The following is a 27,236-nucleotide window of genomic DNA, read 5'->3' on the forward strand; positions in this document are numbered from 1 at the left end:
AGCACTACACATGGGCCAGCTCCACACGGGTCAGGAGGCCCGGGGTTTGAACCGCGGACCTCCCATGTGGTAGACCGACGCCCTAACCACTGCGCCAAGTCCACCGCCCTTATAATCAATTTAAATCACACCCAAATCTCCCCAGCATTCTCTCCTGTCAATTGACCGCACTTATTATTAGAATAATAATAATAAGAATAAATAAAGAGAATCTACTTTATTTCTTACATTTGCACACATTCCCTTCCACTGTGGATCAATCAGAGATCTCCAGAGAAACAGAATTAATAGGAGATACATAAACACACACATATACATACACAAACACATTTATGTACAGAGATTTATTTTAAGACAGTGGCTTGCATAATTGTGAGGGCAGACAAGTCCAAAATCAGTAGGGCAGGCCAGCAAGCTGGAAACTCAGGTGAGATTTTTTGTTTGTTTTTGGTTGTTGCTTTTTTTTTTTTTTGCTTTTTTTAAAATAAATGTTATATCAAAAATATAGAGGATTCCCATATGCCTCACCCCCTCATCCCCCCACACTTTCCTCCATGAACAACATCTTTCCTTAGTGTGGTACATTTGTTACAACTGATGAACACATACTGAAGCATTGCCGCTAACCAAGGTCTAGAGTTTACGTTATGGTTTACACTTTCAACCACACATTTTTATAGGTTTTGACAGAATGTATAATGGCCTGTATCTATCATCGCAGTGTCATTCAGAATACTTCCAATGTCCCAAAAGTGAACCGCGTTCCACCTATTCCTCCTCCTCCCTCCCTCAGAACCTCTGCTGACCACTGCCTGTACATCAATATTATAAGTTTTTCCATTGCTAGAATAATAATAAGTCTATTTTAGTTCATAGTTGCATTCTCCCCTTATGTTTGATCTTTCCTCAATATTGAGGATTTTGGGATAGTGCTGCCCACTCTGTTTCTGACTGAGTGGGGGCTTAGATCCCACGGGACAGAGGGATGGTACTGTCTTGCTTGTAGTTGTAGATACTATCTGGTTTTTTGGGATAGACACTGTCCATCATCATCATCTTGTTAGTTGTCCTGGGTGAATCCAATGAACTGGAGAGTGGGTGCTGCAACTCTGCTGAGATTCAAGGCTCACCTGGCATGTAAACAGACTGAAGATTTATCTCTTCTACATATATTTAATGATTATAATGTTAATTATAGGTTCAAATAAAAGGGGCAGAAGAGCCTTGTATAAGAAAATTATGAGTCTAACTGTAATACACTGGGGAAAATATATTCCAACGTAGGGCCCACTGACAGGTGCTTAATTACTGAAAGTGTCTGTCCTGCCTATAGTATCTAAAGTCTCTAGAGCCCTCAGGAGGACCCCTCCTTGAGGCACTGTCCACTGTGGCAGTCAATGAGATCCTCCTGAGATGTGCATAAGCAAAACCTCCTGAATGACCTCCTGACTCACTGTCAAATCTCTTAGCCATAAAAACGCATTTGTATTTACCATTTCCGCCTTTTGGTCAAGGTCTTTTTCAAAATGCATCACTAGTCAGTGCTTGGTAATAATTCCATGATGCAGAAAGGCTTATCCACAGGAGTCACGTCCCACACCGGAGGGGAAGATAGTGCATTCATTTGCTGAGTGTGGCTTAGAGAGAGGCCACATTTGAGCAACCAGGAGGCTTTCAAGAGGTAACACTCAGGCAGTGTGTAATAATAACCTAAGTACCAATGTCACAAGAATAAGGTTCATAAGTACAACCGTTAATGTCCAGGGCCTGGCATATTGGCCTGTCCTCCTTCACTAGGCACTGCCCATGTCCTCTAGGGATTCCTGCTGCTCTATTAGAGAATGCAGCAGGACTTCCCAGGATGGGAATTCAATATTCCTTCAGTTTTTGTGTGGGTCTCCACCCACCAAAACAGCACCCCGTAACACTTGAACACATTCATATTCTATAAAGGCACTCTCCAGGTGCACCCCTCCCCATACATCCCTCCATCACCAACACCCTGCGCCAGTGATCCTCCCCTACCAGAGTTGCAACCCTTCTGCAATCCAAAGCCTCCCAAAAACCAAAGCCAAAAAAACAATAAAATAATAAAAAATAAAGTTTCATCCATGCTGTCCCCTGTGTTAACACTGCATTCCTTCTCACAGATGAATAATATTCCGCTGTATGCATACACCACAATTTACTTATCAGTTCTTCTGTTGATGGACCCTTGGTTTGCTTCCAAGTTTTGGCACTAGTGACTAGTGTTACTATGAACAATTTTATGCCTATATGTGTTCGTGTCCCAGCTATCAATTCTTCTGGATATATATGCAGCAGTGGGATTGCTGGATCATATGGCAGTTCTATAGTTAGCTTCCTGAAGAACCACCAAACTCTCCTCCACAATGGCCACACCATTCTAACATTTCCCACCAGCAGTGGATGAGGGTTCCCTCTCCTCCACATCCTCTACAACACTGTAGTTTTCTGGGTTTTTTTTAATAGCTGCCCATCTAATAGGTGTAAGATGATATTTCATTGTAGTTTTGATTTACATTTCCCTAATAGCTGGTGATGTTGAGCATCTTTTCATGTTCTTTTTAGCCATTTGGAAAATTATCTACTCAAATCTCTTGCCCATTTTTTGAATGGGTTGTTGTTGTTTTTTATTTTTCTTTTATAGATGTAGGATTTCTTTATATATGCTGGATATTAGGCCCTTATTGTATAAATGGTTACTAAATATTTTCTCCCATTGACTAGGCTATCTTTTCACTTTCTTGACAAACTCCTTTGAAGCGCAAAAGCTTTTAATTTTGAAAAGGTACCATTTATGTACTCTTTCAATGTTCACACTTCCGGTGAAAATTTATGAAACCATTTCCTACTACACAGTCTTGTAGATGCTTCCCTACATTATCTTCTAGGAGCTTTATGGTCTTGGCTCTTATATTCACGTCTTTGATCTATCTTGAGTTAATTTTTGTATAGAGCATGAGATGGTGATCCTCTCCCATTCTTTTGGATATGAATATCCAGTTCTCCAAGCACCATTTGTTAAAGACACCATTCTGTTCCAGTTGAGTGGGCTTGGTGGCTTTGTCAAATAGCAGTTGACCATATATGCAAGAATCTATATCAGAACTATCAGTTCAGTTCCATTGGTCAGTATATCCATCCTTGTGTCAGGCAAGATTTGATGTTGCAATATTGAGGCAGAATTTCTTCTTCTCTAGGAAGTCTCAACATTTTGCTCTTAAGGCCTTCATCTCACTGGAGGAAGCCCACCCATTTTATCAAGGGCAATCTTATTTACCTAAATTCCACCAATCGTAGATGTTAATCCCATCGACAAAATATCTTCACAGTCACATTTAGACTAGTGTTTGACCAAAACACTGGACACCATTGTCTAACCAAGTTGACACATAAAATTGACCATGACAAACTACTTGTCCTTTTGTTGCTGGAAAAAGAAAAAATGATGTTTCCCTGCATGGTTCTGCTTATGCTGAGTTTACTGAGATGGTTATACAACGACTAATCCATTATATAAGCAAGGAAGTGGAGAAGGCAAGACTCCTACTGTGTTCTATTGATGATATTAGTCAGAAATATGCTGGTTGCCTGCAGAACTGGTGAGAAGGGCTAAAGGCCCCAACAAGACCCATTGGCACTGAATCCCAAACAGCTCCCTATGTAATAGTGATCTTTTGCAAGACTTGGAGTGTGTCTTTCATCTGGCTGCACCTGGTGGCATCCTGCAAAGGGTCTCAGATGTGCCTACCTTCTTTTCCAACACAGACTTGATCTCCAGCACACTTGCATCTTCCAGTCTCACTCATCGCAGTGGTGCCAACTCCCTGATGCTAAGGGATATTCTTCCTCCCTTTCTGCTTGGTCAAAGTGCAACTCATCTCTCATTAAGCACTTTCCCCAGGTCCAGTAGCAAAAAGGCAGGAGAACTAGCCCAGCAGTTCAGAGGATACCGAAATGAGAAATAAGAAGCTAGTGTCCCTCTTCTGGCAACACCCACAAATGTGGGAGCTTCATCTAGGGCAGAAAGCCAGCTGAGGGACCCTCCTTACCTGCCCCATGTACAGCCCCTTTTTTTAAACACTGCAGTACCCCTAACAGCCACCTGTCACCCTGGGTTCCTTTCTAGACCCCCATTTTTATCTTTCACTTGTAAAGTTTGGATGTGGCTCTCTTGACTGCCAAGGTGAAGGAAAAGAGACTTGAGAATCCACTCTGGGCTTTTTACAGCCCCAACCTGCAAGTGACATATACCCCTTCCCCTCAGCCCACCATCAGTGTCGTCTTTGTACAATGAAGGGGCTGGAAGGAGCTGTCTCCCATGTACCCAGAATGGGAGAAAATCAGTGTCTACCTCTAAAAGGAAAGAAAGGTGCTAATCTCCATGTTAAATGCCCTGAGCCAGTCATTCTTTACAATTCAGGTAACGTTTAATGACATCCATTTACTCTAATAATTGTTTTCTTACATTCTGGAATATATTTCTCTACCTCTTGCTGGAATCCCAGAAATGGAAATGTACATAGTTTCACAGAGTTCAGTCATTTTCAGAAAGTCAGATTGCTTATATTTCCTTTGCTAGGAGGTAATTTACCTTAGTAAGAAGGTTCACAAAGTCCTAACTGGTAAGATTCATCCCATCTCCAGTGGTTGAGAATGCCTCAGGTGCCCACCACAAGGAAATAGGACCCAACTCTCTGGGTAGATTCCAGGAGGCATCTAAAAAATCAAGGATGTGAAAGTCAGGGAAATGGATACAAACAAGTGTGGACAAAGTGTGGAGGTGGAATAACTTCTCAGTGACCAGGAGGTCAATGAGGTACCTTTTCCAATAACCACCACCAGTGATGTACAGATGAGACCCATGCACAGGTATGGTTATCTGGATCAATTCTCTGCACAACCACAGTTCTTTGGAGTATCATGGTAGAATTGCTCCTGGAGCAGGTGACAAGCTACTGAATGGGGGTGGGCACATGCATTTGATGAGGCACTAGACTACTGGGACACATCTTTATTTGTAACAGTGTTGCTGATATCATCATCATTGGCCTGCTACAGACAAACACCAGACCTTTAAATTATGGGAATTCCTTAGAAACTGTTTTCTCACACATACACCAGAATATTAAGACTGTATCATCTGAGAGCTATGGTGAGGCTTATTGGGACAAAGAGAGAAGGAGAAAGAAAGGCAGAAACTTCCAGCTGAAAGGGATGGTGAGATGTCTGGGCCAACAGCAATACTGACATCGTTTATGAACTGTGTGATAGTTTGAGGTTCTTTTGTGAAACCCAGAAGATCATGTTCTTAGAACTAATCCATTCCTGTGGGTGTGGGGCCTTTTGACTGGACTGCACCAGTGAGGCATGACCCAGGTTGAGTTTCTACCCTCTTGCTGGGGTCTTATATAAACAAGCAGAAACACACAGAGACAGACAGCCACCATTTTTACCCTGCCATGAGAAAGAGGACTCCAGGATCAGCTACAGCTGATAAAGAGGACATGAGAAACCCTGAGAGGCTGAGAGAGAGGGCAGACGCTGAGCCCCAAGGTGCACAAAGAGGCCCTTGAGGGGCTAGGCCCATGGAGCAGCTCAGATCTGAAGAGATGAGCCATGCTATGTGCTTGATTGCCCACAGCTGAGCTTGTGGAGAAAGCAGCCTGGAGGAGAAGGCAGAGACCCAGATGGAGAGCCGCCATTTTGCCTTGTCACCTGGTAGAACTCCAGGATCTCCTAGAACCAACCTTTGGTGAAACAACATCTCTGAGGAAGTCTTGATTTGGACATTTTCATAGCCTTGGGACTGTAAGTTTTTACCCTAATAAAACCCCATCATAAAAGCCCACCCATTTCCAGTAATTTTGCTTTGGCAGCCTTTGGAAAACCAAGACAAACTGCAAGAAGGTAAGGAACAGGGGCTCCAGCAGTGAGTTGCCCACAGCAGTTTATAAGTTACCCCAACGTCCAATTAAGGTGGCCCTGCAGTTCTGTGTAATTGCACACAACATTTTCACGGCAGTACCCTTTGAGAAATCTGAAGTTATATGGAGAAACCTGTTTAATGCATAATGTGAAAGCATTTGCCTATAACCAGGTCACTCTGCTGTCCCAATATAACATTTCTACCATCGTAATGTGACAAACTTGGTTAGGACGTGAAATGTCAGAGAATAAGCCATTCTTGTCTACTTAAATTATGTCTTTCATTGGACATTTTAGTCTCAGAAATGACGTGTGAATGATGTGAGCAATTATAAATTAACAACAATAAAGTATGCTTTAGCTATGTAGAAAGAAGTTAAAGCTTTTATTTTCAAAGAAAACCCTGAAGTTAGTTCCACGAGCAAGCAGATAGTTTTTCTTGTAATGACTCACTTATTGTTGGTTGGTTTGGATTTGTTTGATGTTATTGTGATGGTTGTTATTCCTGGACCTGGGAATAGGGTGAAACCTTAGAGCCAGCATCTATTAGTTAAATGCAAAGACCTCATGGACATCGAGAATATCTGTAGAGGAAGAATGAGGCAGAAGGAAAGACAATGGGACATTCCTGGAGAGATTCCCAAACAGCCAACACCAATTCCCATATGTCCATAACCCAGGGAGCAACAGGGTCATGAACATTTAACACATTAGACCTACTTTCCTAGGACTAAGGCTGCTTCTCTCCTGACCTGAACTCTTCACATCAACAAATCCCAGTATAATGTCTAACCATAGTATTCTGAGGCTTGTTGGGAAGCGTCTGGGGAGTTCTGTAACTCCTAGACAAGATGTTTCTACTTGCCTTGAGTTCTCTGAATAAAAGAGGTAGAAAATACTAAAATATAGAACAAAGCAAAAAGTACCTGGGTTTATTTTATACCAATCATCCTCCTGAAGGCAAAAATCTGATCTGTATGTGAGTGGAAGCCAAATGGATCAAGCAGGCTCCAGGAAGTCACCTCTCAACAGGCTCGGATGCACACAAAATTACTGTCCACCTCTCCAGGAATACTAACACTCTAAAATTACCTGTGATTCGGGGAGGCAATCCATTGAATTGAGCTGAAATGTCTTTCCATGTATTTGCTGAGCACAGCCTGAATTAGACTCAGATTTTGCATTTCCATCTGTTTTTCACCCCAGCCCTTTCCCCTGTTAAATCCAGTCCCCCTCCTCACTCCTCAAGTTCTAGTGATAAAATGGAAGTTTTCCCAGGGAATTGGGTTCAAAACTGTCACATCACATTTCCCAAAACACCCAACTCATTTCCAAATCCCAAAGACATTTTCTGAGAATTGGAACAGTGATTTAAAATAACTCAGAGAATGGACTGAGGGGAGTGTAAACTACAATGTCAACTATAATCCATGTGGTGCAGCAGTGCTCCAAAATGTACTTACCAAAATGCAATGAATGTGCCACAATGATGAAAGAGGTTGATGGTGTGGGAGGAGTGGGAGGGTTGGGGTGTGGGGTATATGGGAATCTCTTATATTTTTTAATGTAACATTTTTTGTGATCTATGTATCTTTTAAAAAAAAGAATAAAAAATGCAGGGTTACTGGTTTAAGGTGCTCAATGGGGGGCATCTGACATAGGGCAAGCTTCTAGGGAGTGTGTGAGTGCTCATCTTGTCATAGTGTGTTGTATGGGTGGAGACCCTTACAATGAGTGAAGGTGTATCCCCATCCTGGGGAGGCCTGATGTTCTCAAACATAGGGAACAGTGTCTCTCAAGAGAATTGGTGACTCCAATGGGGGAGGACAGTCTAGTGTGTCAAGCCCTCAGCATTGTTGCAAGTATCTATGAATCTCGTCCTTCAAGCAGTAAAGCTTGGTTGTCACTGTGTGCCCTGATGGGAGGAGGGGAGAGAGGAATAGAATAGATGGAAGCAGGGGTAACTGGGGGGCAATGGAAGTGTTCCACAAGGTCATGCAATGACGGATATAGAACATGTTAAATTTCACCAAAAATTTATAAAAGTATAGTCTAAAATGTAAACCATAATGTAAACCAAAATGGAACCATGTTTGGTAGCTATGTTTCAATATCTGTACATCCACTGTAGCAAATATAACATAAACATGTAAAAAGATAATTGCTGGAGAAAGGGGGAAAGGGTTCAGTGTTGGATATATGGGAGTCCCCTATATTGTACAAGTGACTTTAATGTGATCCAAAACTTATTTGAAGACAAAATTAATTTTTTTTTTAAAAAGGATGTAGAGGGAAGCAGACTTGGCCCAGTAGATAAGGCGTCCGTCTACCACATGGGAGGTCCGTGGTTCAAACCCCTGTGGGAGGTCCGTGGTTCAAACCCCAGGCCTCCTTGACCCGTGTGGAGCTGGCCCATGCACAGTGCTGATGCGCGCAAGGAGTGCCGTGCCACGCAGGGGTGTCCCCGGATAGGGGAGCCCCACGTGCAAGGAGTGCACCCTGTAAGGAGAGCGCCCAGCACAAAAGAGTGTGCAGCCTGCCCAGGAATGGCACCACACACACAGAGAGCTGACACAACAAGATGACGCAACAAAAAGAAACACAGATTCCCCGTGCCACTGACAACAACAGAAGCAGACAAAGAAGAACACGCTGCAAATGGACACAGAAAACAGACAACTGAGGCAGGGTGGGGAAGGGGAGAGAAATAAATTATAAAAAAAAAATGATGTAGACATTGAGGAAGGAATAGAAAGAAATTGCCTTGCCACTGTACATACAGGGCAACACCTATTATAGTGATGAAAAGCAAAATGTCAAAAACAAAGTTTTATGATATTTTTCATTTTTTAATACCCCAATTCATTTTTACTTTATTTTAGTTTTTCAAAATTGGTATGTATTCTATACCTAATCTTTAAACCTATCACTACTATTTTATATTCCTACTAATTGAATTTGGCAATATATTAGGCTTCATTTTTGAAGAAGTTTTGGGCCATTGTGGGGTTCAACTCTGGCAGGGGAGGAATACTGGTGAGGGGTGTTACTGATGGGGGACACATGGTTGGGAGGGAGTTCTCCAGGGCATTTATATAGGGTATATAAAAATGTTTGGATATTCGTTGGGTATTTTCATAGTAGTTAGTTACAAATGACTACTGAGGGAGTGCTGACAGAGCCAGGGGAACTCTGTCACATTCCCCAATAGCACAGCAACAATCCCCCAAGTGCAAAGGCAAAGACCAGTGAAGAAGGATGGTCTAATGATGAGCCCTTGATACTGATGACTATTCTTATGAGCTTGTGTGCCTGAAACTTCAACAAGGCCTAGAGTTGCAGGGTGCCTAAGAGTTACCTCCTGAGAGCCTCCATGTTGCTCAAATGTGGCCACACTCTAAATTAAACTCAGCATGTAAATGCATTACCTTCCCCCCAGCATGGGACATGACTCCTGGGGATGAGCCTCCTTAGCGCCGGGGGATTACTACCATCACCAGCTGGTGATGTAACCAGAAAAAGACCTTGAATAAAAGAGAGAAATGGTAAATACAAATGAATTTATATGGCTAAGAGACTTCAAAATGAGTCAGGAGGTCATCAGAGAGGTCGTGCTTACACACATCTCAGCAGGATCCCAGAGAGAGCCAGAGTAGATACAAACCTAGGTACCAGTGCTCCTGAGGGCTATGGAGACACACAAGTTCTACAGTCATGGAAGATGGCTCTGGAGTTCAGTGCCTTGTCAGTGGCCCTACTTTGGAATTTGAGCTCCTGAGCATGATGGATTTGGACTCAGATGTGACCTTTCTACACATGCCTCTTCTGTCCTTTTACTGAACTTGTGGTTGGTGCTAGGGTTGATATATACTCAGGAGACTTGAATCTCTGGACTATGTGCCAGCTGGACCCTGAGCCTCAGCAGAGTTGCAACTCCTACTCTCTGCTTCATTGGATTTACCCAGGTCAGCTAATAGGGAGGTGAAGATGGTCAATCACCACACCAGGGAACTGAGAGTGCCTACAACTGCAAGCAGGAGAACTGCATCCATCATCCATGTGGAGTCTAAGCCCCCTCTCAATTTAGAGGTGGAGTGGACATCACCATCCCAGGGCCCACAGATGGAGGAATAAAATATGGATTAGAGTGGACTTACTGATAGGCTACTATGACACTATTGTGACTAGTAATGGAAGATATTGTAGCATTGATGTGGAGAAAGTGGCCATGGTAGTTGCTGAGGGCAGGGAGAGGGAAGAAGAGATGTGATGTGGGGGCATTTTCTGGACTTGGAGTCATCCTAAATGATATTGCAGGGACAGATGCTGGACATTATATATCCTGCCATAACCCACTGAATGTACTGGGAGAGTGTGAACTACAATGTAAACTATAATCCATGTGGTGCAGCAGTGCTCCAAAATGTATTCACCAAATGCAATGAATGTGCCACAATGATGAAAGAGGTTGTTGATGTGGGAGGATTGGGGGTAGGGTTGGGTGAGGGGTATATGGGAACCTCTTACATTTTTTAATGTAACATTTTTTTGTGATCTATGTATCTTAAAAAAGAAGACAATTTTTAAAAATTACCTATTCAAAAATTTAGAAAAACAAATAAAACTATTTTGGTGATCAAGGCACATTTTGTTTATACTAAGACCCATTGATTATACACTTAGGATAGACTGTATGGTATGTGTCTATATGTCAATTAAACTTCTTTAAAATAACTAAGTATGTCAGAATATACAAAAAGAGCAGCTATGTACATCAGGAGAATGAGAGAGATTGAGAAGTGATGAATTTTTGTTTGTTTTTCTGATTTTTGTCTAGTATTATGGAAATAATGAAAATGTTCAAATAATGACTGAAGTGATGAATACTCAACTATGTGATTATGCCAAATACACTGACTCGACATTTTGGATGGATTATATGCTTTCTTAATATATCTCAATAAAATTGATTTGTTTATAAATAAATGAATTAATGAATGAATAAGTAAATAAATAAACAAATAAAATAACTCAGATAAGTTGGTCATTTCAGTCCTGTCATGTGACTGAGATGAGAATGCTCAAACAGCTAAAGCCTCAGGAAGAGAGGCAAATCCTATGCCAGCCTAGAGCTGAAATCAGAAGAAGCTGGTCCCATGGATTCTTAAGAGGAAGAAGGAAGGAGAGACCAGGCAGAGATCACCCACCATCTTGCTTCAACACATGGCAATGGACTTTGGTGAGAAAGCAGCCTTGAGCTGAACTGTTTAAGGCCTGGTAACTGTAAGCTTTTACCCTAAATAAATACTTTTTATGAAAGCCAAAACAATTTTTAAAAATTAAAAAATAAAATAATTCAGACTTGGAGTTCAAACTCAACTGTTTGCTATAAGAGAACTAGAACAAATAATTTAATCAATCTGTTGTTTTCCTCATGTATAAAGGGGTCATAAATATCAATTTATAAATAGCCTACCTTATAGCCTTGTTGTGAGGATGAAATGAGGTACCACAAAGCACTTGGCACAGTGCCTGGCACATGGTAATGCTTAATGCCCACATCTCTTCCCTGGTTCAGCCACTGCACTTGGACTACCTCAGGTGCCTCCTCCCACCTGGCTGCTCTTACATATTGTCTTCCCTCAGGTACCTCTTTGCCTGTCTCTGCTCTTTCCTCTTGATTAGCAAGGTGCTATATCAAAAGCTACAATCATAGACAAGAGTCCCTCCTGTAGTGTTCTAGTGGGAATGTGCTCCATTTGTCTGTCCACATCCCTCACCACCATACAGCACTACTATGAACCACAGGTTTCCCATCCATGGTGGCTTGGCATGACATACCCCAGCAAGACATGTTCTTCATCTTAATCCATTCCTGTGGGTGTGAGCCCATTGCAAATAGGACCTTTTGATGAGGTTACATTGGTTCCAGTGTGCCCAAATTGAATGAGGGTGGACCTTAAGCCAATATGGCCATTGAAGCAGACTAGTAAGATAGGGAATCAATAAATGGAAGAAAGAACAATAAAAAACATTTATGTACCTAACCAGGATGCCTCAAAATACATGAGCCAAACACTGGAAAAACTAAGTGGACAAATAGATGCCTCTACAATTATAGTGGGGGCCTTTTAGACACCATTAGGCATAACATCTTAATAGAGATTCAATAAAGAAACAAAGACTATTAATAAAACATTAGAGGGTCGACCTAATACACATATACAGTACACAACACCCACATACAATAGTATATATATTCTTCTTGAGTGCATATAGATCATTCTCCAAGATAGACCATCTGCTAGGCCACAGAAAAGTTCTCAATGAACTCAGAAAGATTGAATCATATAAAGTAATTTCTCTGACCAATGAAATGAAGCTGGAAATCTGTAAGGTCAGAAAACCAGATTAGGCATAAAGATATGGAAGTTAAACAACACACTCTTAGATAACCAGTGGATCAAGGAGGAAACTTTAAGAGAAATCAGTAAATACTTTGAAACTAATAAAAATGACAACACAATGTATCAAAACCTATGAGATGCAGCAAAAGCTGTACTGAGAGGGAAATTCAGAGCCATAAATTCATATATCAAAAAAGAAGAAAGAGCTAAAATTGAAGACCTAACTGCACACCTGGAGGAATTAGAAAAAGAACAACAAACTAACCCCAAAGGAAGTAGGAAGAAAAAAATAACAAAGATCAGAGCAGAACTAAATGAAATAGAAAATAAGAAAACACTAGAAAAAACAAAACCACAAGCTGGTTCTTTGAGAAGATCAATAAAATTGACAAACCCTTAGCTCACCTAACAAAGAAAAAGAGAGAGAAGATGCAAATACACAAAATAAGGAATGAGGAAGGGGATATCACCACTGACCCCACTACTTTGAAAAATTGTATGCCAACAAGAAGGATAATTTAGAGGAAATGGACAAATTCCTAGGAACACACAAGCAGTCTACAATGATGAAAGAAGAAGTTAATGAACTCAACAGACCAATCACAAGAGAAAGAATCAATCATTAAAAGTCTCCAAACTAAGAAGAGCCCAGGACCAAATGGTTTCACATGTGAATGCTACGAAACATTCTGGAAAGAACTAACACCAGTCCTGCTTAAATCTTCCAAACAAAGAAGTAGAAGGAATATTGTCTAACTCATTCTATGATGCCAACATTACTCTGACACCAAAGCCAAACAAAGATGCCACAAGAAAGGAAAATTATGGACCAAGGTCTCTAATGAACCTAGATGAACAAAATACTTGCTAATTGTCCTCAACACCACATCAAATGATTTATACACCATGACCAAGAGGGTTTCATCCCGGGTGTACAAGGATGGCTCAACATAAGAAAACCAATCAATGTAATACACCACATAAAGAGATGAAAAGAAAAAAATCACATGATCATTTCTATAGATGCAGAAAAAGCATTAGACGAAATACAGCACCCTTTCCTGATAAAAACACTGCAAAAGATAGGAATAGAAGGAAACTTTCTGACTTTGATAAAGGGTATATATGAAAAACCCACAGCTAATCTCATATACAATGGTGAAATCTTAAAAGCTTTCCCTCTAAGTTTGGGAGCAAGAGAAGGATGCCCACTGTCACTCCTCCTATTTAACATTTTGTTATAAGTACTTGCTCAAGCACTGAGGCAAGAAGAAGATATATAAGGCATCCAAATCAGAAAGGAAAAAGTCAAAATTGCACTATTTGCAGACAACATGATCCTATACATAGAAAGCACTGAGAAATGTACAACAAAGCTTCTGGAACTGATAAATGAGTTCATTAAAGTTGCAGGTTATAAGATCCATGTGCAAAAATCAGTAGCATTTCTGACACCAAAAAATGAGCAATCTGAGAAGGAAATCAAGAAAAAAAATACCATTTACAATAGTAAATAAAACAAGCAAATACCTAGGAATAAATTTAACTAAAGATGTGACTTTTACACAGAACACTACACAACACTGTTTAAAGGAAATCAAAGAAGACTTAAATAAATGGAAGAATATTCCCTTTTCATGGATGGAAGACTAAATATCATTAAGATGTTCACCCTGCCCAAACTAATCTACATCCTGCCCAAACTGATGCAATCCCAATAAAAATCAACACAGCATTTTTTACTGAACTGGAAAAACTACGAAATTTATTTGGAAGAGCAAGAGGTCCTGAATATCCAAAGACATATTGAAAGAGAAAAATGAAATTGGTGGAATCACACTACCTGACTTTAAAACACACTACAAAACTATAGTGGTCAACACTGCATGGTATTGGCACAAGGATAGTCATACTGACCAATGGAACCAAATTGAGAGTTCTGATACAGATCCTCGCATATACAGTCATCTGATATTTGACAAGGTCACCAAGCCAACTCAACTGGGAGAGAATGGCTTCTTCAACAAATGGTGCTTGGAGAACTGGATATCCATATGCAAAAGAATGAAAGAGATGGAGTGGATATTGCCATCCAGAGTCCACAGGATGGAGGAATAAAATATGGATTAGAGAGGACTTACTGGTATTCCACTAAAGAACTGTGACTCTAGCAATGGGAAAAATTGTATCATTGATGTGGAGACAGTGACCACAGTAGTTGCTGAGGGCAGGGAGAGGGAAGAAGAGATGTGATGTGGGGGTATTTTCGGGACTTAGTGTTATCCTAAATGATATTGCAGGGACAGATGCTGGACATTATATATCCTGCCATAATCCACTGAATGGACTGTGGGAGAGTGTAAACTACAATGTAAAGTATAATCCATGCAGTGCAGCAGTGCTCCAAAATGTATTCACCAAACGCAATGAATGTGCCACAATGATGAAAGAGGTTATAGATGAGGAAGGAGTGGGGGAGGGGTGGTATATGGGAACCTCTTATATTTTTTAATGAAACATTTTTTGAGATCTATGTATCTTTTTAAAAAGACATTAAAAATATTTTTTAAAAAAGGAGAGAGGTTTACCATCTCAATCAACTCAAGATTGATCAGAGATCTAAATATAAGAGCCAAGACCATAAAGTCCATGGAAGATAATGTAGGGAAGCATCTACAGGAACTTGTAATAGAAAATGGCTTCATGAACCTCACACCCAAAGTACAAGCAGTGAAAGAAAAAATAGATAAATGGGACCTCCTCAAAATTAAAACCTTTTGCACCTCAAAGGAGTTTGTCAAGAAAGTGAAAAGACAGCCTACGGAGTGGGAGAAAATATTTGGTAACCATATATCTGATAGGAGCCTAATTTCCATATATGAAATAAATAAAGAAATCCTATATCTTGAAAATAAAAAGACAACCCATTTTTAAAATGGTCAAATGATTTGAATAGATACTTCTCCAAAGCAGAAATACAAATGGCTAAAAAGCACATGAAAAGATGCTCAAAATCACTAGCTATTAGGGAAATGCAAATCAAAACTACAATGAGGTACCATCTTACACCCATTAGACATTAAAAAAACAGAGGACTACAAGTGTAGGAGAGGATGTAGAGGAAAGGAAACATTCATCCACTGCTACTGGGAATGTAAATTGGTCCAGCCGTTGTGGAGGACAGTTTTGCAGTTCCTCAAAAACCTAATTATAGATCTGCCATATGGCCAGCAATTCCACTGCTGGGTAAATAACCAGATGAATTGAAAACAAGGACATGAACAGATATAGGCACACCAATGTTCTTTGTGGCATTACTCACTATTGCCAAAAGTTGGAATCAACCCAAATGCCCATCAACAGATGAATGGATAAACAGAATGTGGTATATACATACAATGGAATACTACTCAACTCTAAGAAGGAATACAGTACAAACACACAGGATAACAGGGATAAATCTTGAGGACCTTATGTTGAGTGAAGCAAGCCAGGCATTGAAGGACAAATGTTACATGACCTCTCTGATATGAATTAAGCAAATCGAGCCAATTCAGAGAGCTAGAGTCTAGAAGATACGTTTACAGGAAATAGAAAGAGAGAAGAAGGTTGTGAGCCAATGCCCACATGGGTAAAATCTATGATAAGGTGGAAGTGAGTAGTAGTGCAGTGAAGGGATATGACACGGATGTAGGTATACTATTGGGTTCGGTGGTGCAAGTTTGACAGGGGGGTAGGGTGGGAAGGACGGGTCAGATGGTCCATGGAACTATGGGGAGGGTTGGGGGAGGAAGCAGGTGAACACTGGGGATTGGCAGGTATGTGGTTGAAAGTACAATGTTGAGAAAACTGTTTTGGCAATAGGACAAGGAAGGATTACTGGTTTAGGGTGTTGGATGAGGGGGGCATTCATCACAGGGCGCACCTGGGGCAGTCTTCTAGTTAGTGTGTGTGTTCATCTTGTCATAGTGTGTTACATCAGTGGGTGGAGAACCATAGAAACAGCAGAAGGTGTTGGACTCCCATCCTGGGGAGGCCCAATATGTTCTCAAACAGAGGGGAGGGTGTCTCTCAAGAGCATGGGTGGTTCCTAATAGGGGAGGACAGACTAGTGTGTCAAGCCCTCAGCATTGTTGTAAGCATCTATGAATCTTGTCCTTCAAGGAGTGAAGCCTGGTGGTTGCTGTGGGCCCTGAGGGAAGGGGAAAGGAGAATAGAGTAGATGGAAGAGGGGGTAGTTAGGGGGCAATGGAAATGTTCTGCATGATCCTGCAATAATGGATACAGGCCATGATAAATTTCATCAAAATTTATAAAAGTGTATGGTCTAAAATGTAAACCACAATGTAACCTACTGACCATAGTAGCATGTTTCAATATTTGTACATCCGTTGTAACAAATGTACCATACACATGTAAAAAAGGTCATTAATAGGGAAAGGGGGAAAAGGGGGAGGATGTTGGGTATATGAGAGTCCCCTATTTTATGTATGTGACTTTACTGTGACCTAAAACTTCTTTGAAAACATAATGAGGAAAAAATTAAGACAATGAGAAAGAAATGGAAGAAATTGCCATTGTACATATAGGACAACAGTTACTACAGTGATGAAAGGCAAAATGTAAAAAAAAATTTTCAAATATTTTTCATTTTTCAATACCCCAATTTTTTTACTTTATTTTCATTTTAGTGTTTCTAAATTACTATGTATTTTATTTCTCATGTTTAAACCTATCATTACTATCTTGTTTTCCTATTAATTGAATTTGGTAATACACTTGGCTTCATTTTTTAAGAAGTTTTGGATCACAGAAGGGTTACAACTATGGTAAGGGAGGATCATTGGTGTGGGGTGTCAGTGATGGGAGATACATGGAAGGAAGTTCATCTGGGCATATATGTATATAAATATGTTCAAATGTTCATGGGGTATTGCCACAGTGGGTAGAGATTCACACAACTGAAAGAATACTGAATTCCCATCCTGGAGAGCTCTGCCACATTCTCTAATGGAACAGCAAAAATCCCACAAGTACAGAGGCAATGACCAGTGAAGAAGGATGGTCCATTGATGAGCCCTTGACACTGACAACTATGCTTATGTGACTTTTGCTCTTGAAATTGCAACTTAGCCTAGTGTTGTAGGGTGCCTAAGAGTTACCTCCTGAGTGTCTCCATGTTGGTCAAATGTGGCCACTCTCTAAACCAAACTCAGTATATAAATGCATTACCTTCCCCCCATCATGGGACATGACTCCAGGGATGAGCCTCCCTGGCACTGAGGGATTACTGCCAAGCACCCACTGGTGATGCAACTGGAAAAAGACCTTAAATAAAAGGGGAAATGGTAAAGACAAATGAGTTGATATGGCTAAGCGACTTCAAAATGAGTCAGGTTGTCATCACAGAAGTAACACTTATGCACATCTCAGCAGGATCTCATGACAGCCAAAATAGATACTATTCCAAATATTGGGGTTCCTGAGGGCTATGGAGACACCCAGGTCCTACAGTCATGGTAGATAGCTCTGGAGTTTGATGCCTTGCCAGTGGGCCCTACTTTGGAATTTGTGTTCCTGTGTGTGTGTGACAGAGTTGGACTCAGATGTGACTTCTCTATACATACCTCTTCTGTCCCTTTTATTGAACCCATAGTTGGTGCTGGAGTTGGTAGGTGTATGTCCAAGAGACTTGAATCTCTGCACTGTCCATGTGCCAGCTGGGCCCTGAGTCTCAGCAGAGTTGCAACATCTACTCTCCATTTCATTGGACTCACACAGGAAAACTGACAAGGAGGTGAGGATGGACAACCACCACACCAAGGAACTGAGAGAGTCTACAACTGCAAGCAGGAAAGTCCTATCCATCAGCCATATGGGATCAAAGCCCCCTCTCAATTAGAGGTAGAGTGGGCATCACCATCCCAGAATCCTCAGGATTGGGGAATAAAATATAGATTAGAGTGGACTTACTGGTATTCTACTATAGACTTCTTGTGATTCCAGCAATGGAAGAAATTATACCATTGATGTGGAAACAGTGGCCACTGGAGTTGCTGAAGGCAGGGGAGGGGAAATGAGGTGTAAAAGGGACATTTTCAGGACTTGGAATCGTCCTGAAGGATATTTCAAAGACAGTTAAAGGACATTATATATCCTGCCATAACCTACAGAATGGAGTGGGAGAAAGTGTAAACTACAATGTAAACTATAATCCATGCATGTAGCAATGCTCCAAAATGTACAATGAGTGTACCACACTAATGAAAGAAGATGTTAATATGGGGAAAAGTGGGAGGTGTGGGAGTGGGGCATATGGGAACCCTTATATTTCTTTATGTAACATTTTATGTAATATAAGTTTCTTTTAAAAACAAATAAAATATATTTTTTAAAAAGGGTTATCATGCCCAGAGTAACAGACCAGTTTACAAACGTAATCAATACTTCTTTTTGGAATTCATAAATAATATCAAACTGCCACATACACCAAGTCTGTAAAACTGAGCTCCTTCCCCAAAACCAGGGTATAGATTTTCCCAGTAAGAGCTGCGTGTTACAATGCTTGGAAAGCTCAGACTAGTGTTTAAAACATAAAAGCCTTTGGATTTGAGAATACAAGGCAGTGGCATAGTGACTGCTCGTGTTCAGGCTCCCTTTCATCGGTTGAGGCCTAGTTCCCCATGAAGGCTGTCTGGAAAAGGAGTGTAGGTTGAAGTTCATGCTCTGGGCCCTGCTGTCCGCTGTGATGCCCTGTGTCCAGACCCGTGGGAGTCAGCCGATGTGCCGGCAAGCAGAGGCCCAAGCCAAGAGAACCGCGGAGAACACAATGCCCTGGACCTCTCCCCGTGTGACCTCGTTATGGTTTTTTAAAAGCCAGATTGTGTCATGTTTCCTATTACTTGCAGCCAAAAACATCTTTTTCAATACAAAAAAGACAATTTATTTAAGAGCTTTATTAACAGGTGCTTCAAGTGTGTTGAATTTTTAAAAAATCAAATTGCAAACTTTTATTACAAATTAAAAATGTCTCAAACAATAAAAAGTTTGTATCCTAATATGATACAAATGGAGGATGGATGGATGGATGGATGGATGGATGGATGGATGGATGGATGGATGGATGGATGGACGGACAGACAAATGGATAGAAAGGTGGACAGATGAACATGGAGACAAAAAGATGGAAAAGGGAATAAATCTACATTGATGGCAAGGAATGAACTCTTTCTACGCTGACCCCGCGGAGTTCACTTTCTTTCAAAACCATCCTGACACTTCCAGTTGCAAGTGACAAGGATCTGTTCCTCCCCAAGTTCCACCTCTCCTGCAGGCCTGAGGGCCGCATCTCCTGCACCAGCTCCTGGGGACCAAGTCCACACAAAGTGCCTTGTAGGCTCCTTTGTTGGAATGCTCAGGTTGACTCAGTTAATGGAAAGGGGTAAGGATGCCTGAGAAGAAAGGAAGCAGGAAGCAGCCTCAGCAGCAGTCCCACCATCTCAGAAAAGGCCTTGCTGGAGCACTGGTGGCCTAACAAGCTCTGCTTCTCAAGGACTCACCAGTCCGCCATGCTCATCCCTCAGCAACTCCCTACCTCCTGCTGCTCCTGCCCCGTTCACCGCCAACTCCATCTCTGCCCTTCTCTCTGCTGAGCTTAGCTCACAGCTTTTACTACCTCTTCATCTCCCTATTTATCTCTTGTCTTTGTATCCTATTTTACTACTGTTGCATCCACCTAAGTCTCATAAGCAAATGCCTCAAAAGAGAGGTCTTGACGAGGCCGCGATTGTCCTCTGGACATTTCCCTCTCCCCCAGGCAGCACCATTCTGTCTCCTAGTGCTGCCTCCAGGTCAGGCCCCACTCCCCCATCTGTGGGGTTTGAAACCGGATGTATCCCAAAAAACAAGTTCGTAAACTTAATCCACTCCTGTGGGTGTGGACCCACTGTAAGTAGGGCCATATGATACATACTACAACACAGCTGGACCTTCAAAAGGTTATGCTGAATCAAATAAGCCAGACACAAGGGGGGACAAATAGTGCATGATTCCACTTACATGAAATATCTGGAATAAGCAAATTCATAGAGACAGAGATCAAAAGCTTCTGTTTGAGGTGATGGAAAAATTTTGGTGATGGAGAGTGGTGATGGTGACACAACGTTATAAATGTAATTAATGTCACTGAATTATACACTGGAAAATAGTTGAAATAGTAAATTTTGTTATATATGTTATCATGGTATTTTTAAAAACATACTTTGTAGACTTTTCATTAAACGTGGTGAATTGAGCATATACATTTATCTCTATTTCTTCCCCATCTCCACACAAAAGGTTGGAAAGGGTAAAAAGAGGAATAAACCTGCAAGGATAAAAAGAACGAGAGACAACATGTGAATGTTACCAAGAAAATTCTGGAAGCTGGAAGGCGAATGAGCAAATGGTAACTGACTTTGTTTTCTGCTTTTTCCACTGTCCTAACAGCCTGCAAATAGGGGGGTACATGGGGGGAAAGTAATAAAAATAAGCCATCTGACACTCTGGAATATCTGCTCTTCCCAAATCTTGGGCATTGGAAGCAATGAGTTCCTCGAAGTGGCTTAGCTGAAACAGATCAGCTAAAATTCTGAATTTATAAGGATGCACATCCCAGCTCCCCTTCAGTTAGTGTAGTCATGGTTACCATCGGGTTCAAGTCTACTATCTGGCTATTTATTTTCTATTTGCCACCCCCCCCCCTCTTTTTTTTCTACTTCTCTGCCTTCTTTTGAGTTAACCAGTATTTTCAGTATTCCATTTTATCCCCACTAGTGGCTTTTTCACTATACCTCTAAGTTTGTTTATTATTTTACCATTTGCTCTGGAGAATTAAACACACACCTTTATCACAGTCTACATTATTTATTATACCATTTCATGCATAATGAAAGAATCTTACAAGAATATAAGGCCACGTCGTCCCCCTTACAAAATGTAGAAATATTTTATTTCTATGTATGTCATAAATATTGTCACTTGGTACTCGATGTACTTAGTTTGGTTATCCAGGTTTCCTAACATTTTTTCCGTCTTTTGAGAAGAGGAAAAGACAAAGGCATAGACAGCTACTGGAAAATAAAGCATCTAGAACCAGTAATACTTCATCATAGAAGTTTTCCACTTGTTCTATTTTTGGAAGAGGAATCAACAGTCTTCCTCTTTTAACAACTGAAAGAGATGGTGAACTATGTGTCAGATTTGCATAAAATTTCAAAGTAGTTTAAAATGATTTGCAGCTCATTCTTCTCTCCAACTGATGGCTTTGTTGGAAACTCCTTCAGCATGTTAAAGGAGACACATCTCTTAAACAGAACACTTTGTACAGGGAAACAAGTTCAAACTAAAATTGACTTCATCATGAGGTTCCTATTTGGAAAGTAACTTTGCCACCTACAAACTTTTAAGTGGTTTCAAAATGTAGCCTACAATGTTCTCTGTTTTCAAAGGCAAAGAACCGGAACAGAGAAACTTTTAAGCAATTTTCAAATAAATCAAAAGTATCAAGGCTTGGCATTGTGCTTTCCAAGATTTGACATATAATCCACAGCTAGAGGTTAAAAAATTCTTTTAATTATATGAAAATTAGCCTCAATTACTCTGAATTAGCTAAAGAAGATAGTTTATTTTTTGTTTTTTTAAACTATTTCATCTTTTGTTTTTTAAAGATACATAGATCACACAAAATGTTACATTAAAAAACATGAGGTTGGGTTTGTGTTTTTTTAAAATAGGAGACATTCTACTTTAAGTCTGGTCTCTGCAGCTGGCCAAGTGTACCAATTCCCAGGCCAGGTGTGGACATGAGTTTCTCCTCCAGTGGAAAGTCCATTTACATTCATCTCTTAAAACATCAGGGTTAACAAGACCAAAAAAAGGAGTTTTCTATGAAACAAGATATGATTTCACTCTCCATTTAATGTAAATGTCTGTGTACCTCCCATTACCTGAAAATCAGGAGTTCTCTTTTTGTAAAATTATTGAAACAACTACTCAGGTTGATTTTATTAAAATTATTATTAGATATTATAGAAATTGGCTTATTCAGCTGGGTTTCTATAAATTGAAATATATTGGGGAAAAATGCTGTGGAATCTAAATATTGTTGTTTTAAAATTTCTTATTTAGGGCATAGACTACGAAGTTTGACAGGAAACATTATTTCTGAGAAAATGAGAACAGACTGATGGTCGATGAGACAAAAAAAAAAAAAGCCTTTTAAAATAGAAAGGGATAAAATTGCAGCTTAATGCAGAAAGCATACAAAACTAACACAAGGCTTTATCGTGGGAATGAAGTGATATCCAAGAACTTGGAAAGCCACCTTGTAAGCTGGGTTATAAGAAATGGAAATTTAGGTAACTGACTAGAACCCCAATGACATACAAAAAGAGAAATCTGACCATGAAACGAAACATATCCCATCAGTTGCTGAATCTTCTTGGAAGTCACACACAGGAACTAGGACTCCCAGTGAAGACTTTTTAGCCCATATGGAGCATAGCAGGTTGATAATGTTTATGAATTCCAAAAAGAGATACTGGATTATGTTTGTGAACTGGTCTCTTCCTCTGGGCATATTAGATTATATAGGATTCAGACGTTTCACTTTTACTTGATTAAATAATGATTAAGACTTTGATTAGGTCACGTCAGTAGGACATTGAGTCCCCCACCCCCTTGGTGGACGGGGCCTCACAGAAAAACCACACCACGGAGAAGGGACATTGGAGTATTTACATTGGCGGCTGGGAAATGAACACATGGAGAAGCAGATACGTGAGGAAGGAGAGAAGGCTCCATTACACATGGCAGAGGCCTGGGGAAGCAAGGGAGACTGACAGTCTAGAATGGACCTTGTGGCTATCGGAGCAGCTGAGCCCAAAGAGGAACAAGCCCCAGGAGAGAAAGAAGACTTATCCCAGCCCACAGCCGATATTGGAAGAAGATGGAGTCTTAAGAGGCAGAGGGAGCCTGAACCCTGGCAGATGTCAGCAGCCATCTTGCTCCAATACTGGGCAACAGACTTTGGTGAGGGAAGTAATGCACACTTTATGGGCTGGTAACTCTAAGCTTCTACCTCAGTAAAACACTGTTTACAAAAGCCAACAGATTTCTGGTATTTCGCATCAGCACCCTTTGACTGACTAATACATGGAGCCTTCAGAATTCAACCAAAAGTTATCCCCACAGCTGGGTAACATTCACACTTCTAGCCTATTTACTTTGGCTAGTTCTCCAGGTAGGATGAATATAAAAGAAACCAGGGAAGACAAAAACAAGTGAAGACAAGTGAAGAAATTACTCAATCCTTTAATATTGATGATTTTGTATAAATTGTGTTTCTACACATAAAGAAACTAATTTTATAATCATTGTGCTGTTGCCTTACGTTCTAATTTTTAAGATGCTTAAAAATGCATCACAGAATTTGTTCCAGTAAATGCAAGCCTTGTAAAATTTATATAAGCCTTAAGAACTATGACTTAGTTTGTCAGATGTATAAGTCTACTATTAGGTGTCTATAGGTTAATTGACATGTAAATGATATTAAATGTTATGGAGAATTTCAGTATAGAATATTAACTCAACATATTAATCAAAAAAAAGATGAGAGTGATTTTTTATAATTGTTATACATAAGTTCTTTAAGATGAGTTAGAGGTTTAAGAAAACAAAGTGTGTCTAGTGATGTTGATCTTATATGGGATTTTTTTTTTTTTTTTTTTTTTTTTTTAGATTTATTTTTATTTATTTTAATTCCCCTCCCCTCCCCCGGTTGTCTGTTTTCTGTGACTTTTTGCTGCGTCTTGTTTCTTTGTCCGCTTCTGTTGTCGTCAGCGACACGGGAAGTGTGGGCGGCGCCATTCCTCGGCAGGCTGCTCCCTCCTTCGCGCTGGGCGGCTCTCCTTATGGGTGCACTCCTTGCGCGTGGGGCTTCCCCACGCGGGGGACACCCCTACACGGTGGACACCCCTGTGTGGCACGGCACTCCCCGCGCGCATCAGCACTGCGCATGGGCCAGCTCCACGTGGGTCAAGGAGGCCCGGGGCTTGAACCGCGGGCCTCCCATGTGGTAGACGGACGCCCTAACCACTGGGCCAAAGTCCGTTTCCCTTATATGGGATTTTAATCAAAACACAAAGACATGGGAATATTGCTTTCCACACAGAAAAGAATTAAAGCTCTAACCATTTCCACCAGAATGACTGTCACTGACTTCTACTTTAGAACTACAGGGCTATGCTAAATGAAACTAAAATCAGAGCTTTGACACCATCGAGTGTTTGTGTTCTTATGAAAGTCAGCAAATTGAAGTATCTCTGGTTACCAAAATAATCTAGAAATTGAATGTCTTCAGAACCTAATAGGGACCTCCAATCAACCAAAACAGCTACATTCCCCAACAGAATCTTTGAATAACTAGCAAAAACAGGCAGATCCATCTTCTTCAAAAACCTCTGGAAAAAGATAAAGGGTCAAAATAAGTGGGCAAAGGCCACATCAAGAAAAGACAACTTGGGAAGCAGATGTGGCTCAAGTGATAAGGGCTCCCTCCCCCTACCATATGGGAGGACCCGGGTTCAATCCCTGGGGCCTCCTGGTGAAAAAGAAGCAGTGAAACATGCCCGCACAGCGAGCCAATGCCAACATGGTGAGCTGAGTGCCCGCACAGTGAGCCAAGTGCCCGCATGGTGAGCCAAGGGCCCACATGGAAAGCCAAGTGCCCGTGGGGCAAGTAAAGTGCCCACATGAGTGCCCATGTGGTGAGCCAGTGCCCACATGGTGAGTAAATGTCCACATGATGAGCTGAGTGCCAGTGCAACAAGCTGAGTGCCCACACAGTGAGCCAGTCCCTGCGCAAGTCACACAGCAAGATGATAATGCAACAAAAGAGAGTCAAAGGGGAGAGTCAAGGTGAAGTGCAGCAGAGACCAGGAACTGAGGTGGTGCAATTGACAGGGAACCTCTCTCCACATCAGAGGTCCCCAGGATCAAATCCTGAATCCTAGAGGAGAAAGACGAGAAGACAAAAAGAGAAATAGATACAGAAGATCACACAGCAAATGGACACAGACAGCAAAAAACAGCAGGCAGAAGAGGGGGAAGGAGAGGGAGAGGGGAAGGGAAAAAAACCCCACAAAACTGGTAAGAGGGAAAGAGATGTGTCTTAAGCGATTGGGCTCCCATCAACCATACAGGAGGTCCAGGGTTCGATTTCCAGGGCCTTTTGATGAAAGGCAAGCTGGCCCACACAGAGAGCTGGTGCAGCAAGATACCGTAACGAAAAGAGACACAGAGGAGAGAAATAAGAGATGCTGCATATCAGGAAGCTGAGGTGGCGCAAGAGATTGAGTGTCTCTCTCCCACTCCAGAAGGCCCCAGGATCAGTTCCCGGTGCTGCCTAAAGAGAAGACAAGTGACACAGAAGAACACACACAGAGCAGACAGTGAGCACAAAACAACAAGGGGGTGGGAAGGGGAATAAAATAAACAAATAAATAAATCTTAAAAAAAAAAAAACGGCTTCTGGTGCCCCTTCTGGCCCATCCTCCACCCGTTCCTCAGCACAGTGAAGAGCTACCCTGTGCTCCCATTGTGGGTTCCTGGCGCTTTTCCAGTGGGAGCACAGTAACCCCTATGCACATACTGGGGTGCCAATATGTCAGTGCCACTCTATCAGGCGTCAGCCTAAAAGACTCAACCAAGGCACTCTTCTCTGGTCACCCTCCCAGAACTTGTCTGCAGACAAAAGTACCTCAGAGACAGGTAAAGCAGTATAGGAAACAAAGTGGCCTGGGGCAGAGGATTAACAGCTTTAAGACTCCCCACCTTGTATCCCGGAGAGTGGGAAGTCTATTTATATGGAGTAAAACAGAGGCGGCATTCAGATTCCTACAAATAGGGAAATTCCTAAGACCATAAGTGCAAGCCCAGGACAAGACACAGGCTCAGAAAAGGCGAAGAGGACCCTGCACTTTTGCCTCAGGCTCATCTTCTTGATAAAAAGGCTAAATTATGAAGGAGAGTACCATCTAACAGAGCCAATTTTGCAAAGCGTATGGAAAGGTATATTTTTACATTGGTCTGTTTTTGCTAGCTCCTGGCACTCAAGAAAATATTACCTGGATACAAACTTAAGGGATGTACAATTAGGGAATACATCCCAGAATTAACATATTAAAATATTAAAATACACAGTGTGCAACAAAAAAATTACAAGACCAAAAAATTAAAAAAAATTTTTAAAATGATGGCCCATCCAAAGGAAAAAGATAAAACTTCAGAAATAATCAATGAAGAAAACAAGACTTTGAACATACCTGACAAAGACTTTCAGAAAAATCATCTTCAAAATGGTCAGAGATAAAGGAACACACAAAGAAAGAAAGTATATCAGGAAAATGAGGAATGAACAACACGAGAATCTTAATAAAGAGACAAATTTTTAAGGAACCAAACAGAAATACTGGAGTTAAAAACCACAATGACTGAAATTAAAAATTCCCAAGAGGGTTTCAACAGCTGTGGTTAGAGCTGGCAGAATAATCAGTGAACTCAAAGATAAGACAAAGGAAATGATTCTGGCTGAAGAGCAGAAAAACAAAAGAATGAAAAAAATAAACAGAGCCTAAGAGACCCGTGGGACAGCATCAGGCATACCAATATAATCATTATGGAACTCCCAGAAGGAAAAGAAAAAGAGAAAGGGATAGAAGAAATACTCAAAGAAATAATAGCAGAAAACTTCACAAATTTAATGAAAAACATAAATACACACACTCATGAAATGAATCACAATGAAAACCAAGGATAAATTCATGAGCACCATGTCCA

The sequence above is a fragment of the Dasypus novemcinctus genome, chromosome 14, assembly GCF_030445035.2.
Source record: "Dasypus novemcinctus isolate mDasNov1 chromosome 14, mDasNov1.1.hap2, whole genome shotgun sequence".
Classification (NCBI taxonomy): domain Eukaryota; kingdom Metazoa; phylum Chordata; class Mammalia; order Cingulata; family Dasypodidae; genus Dasypus; species Dasypus novemcinctus.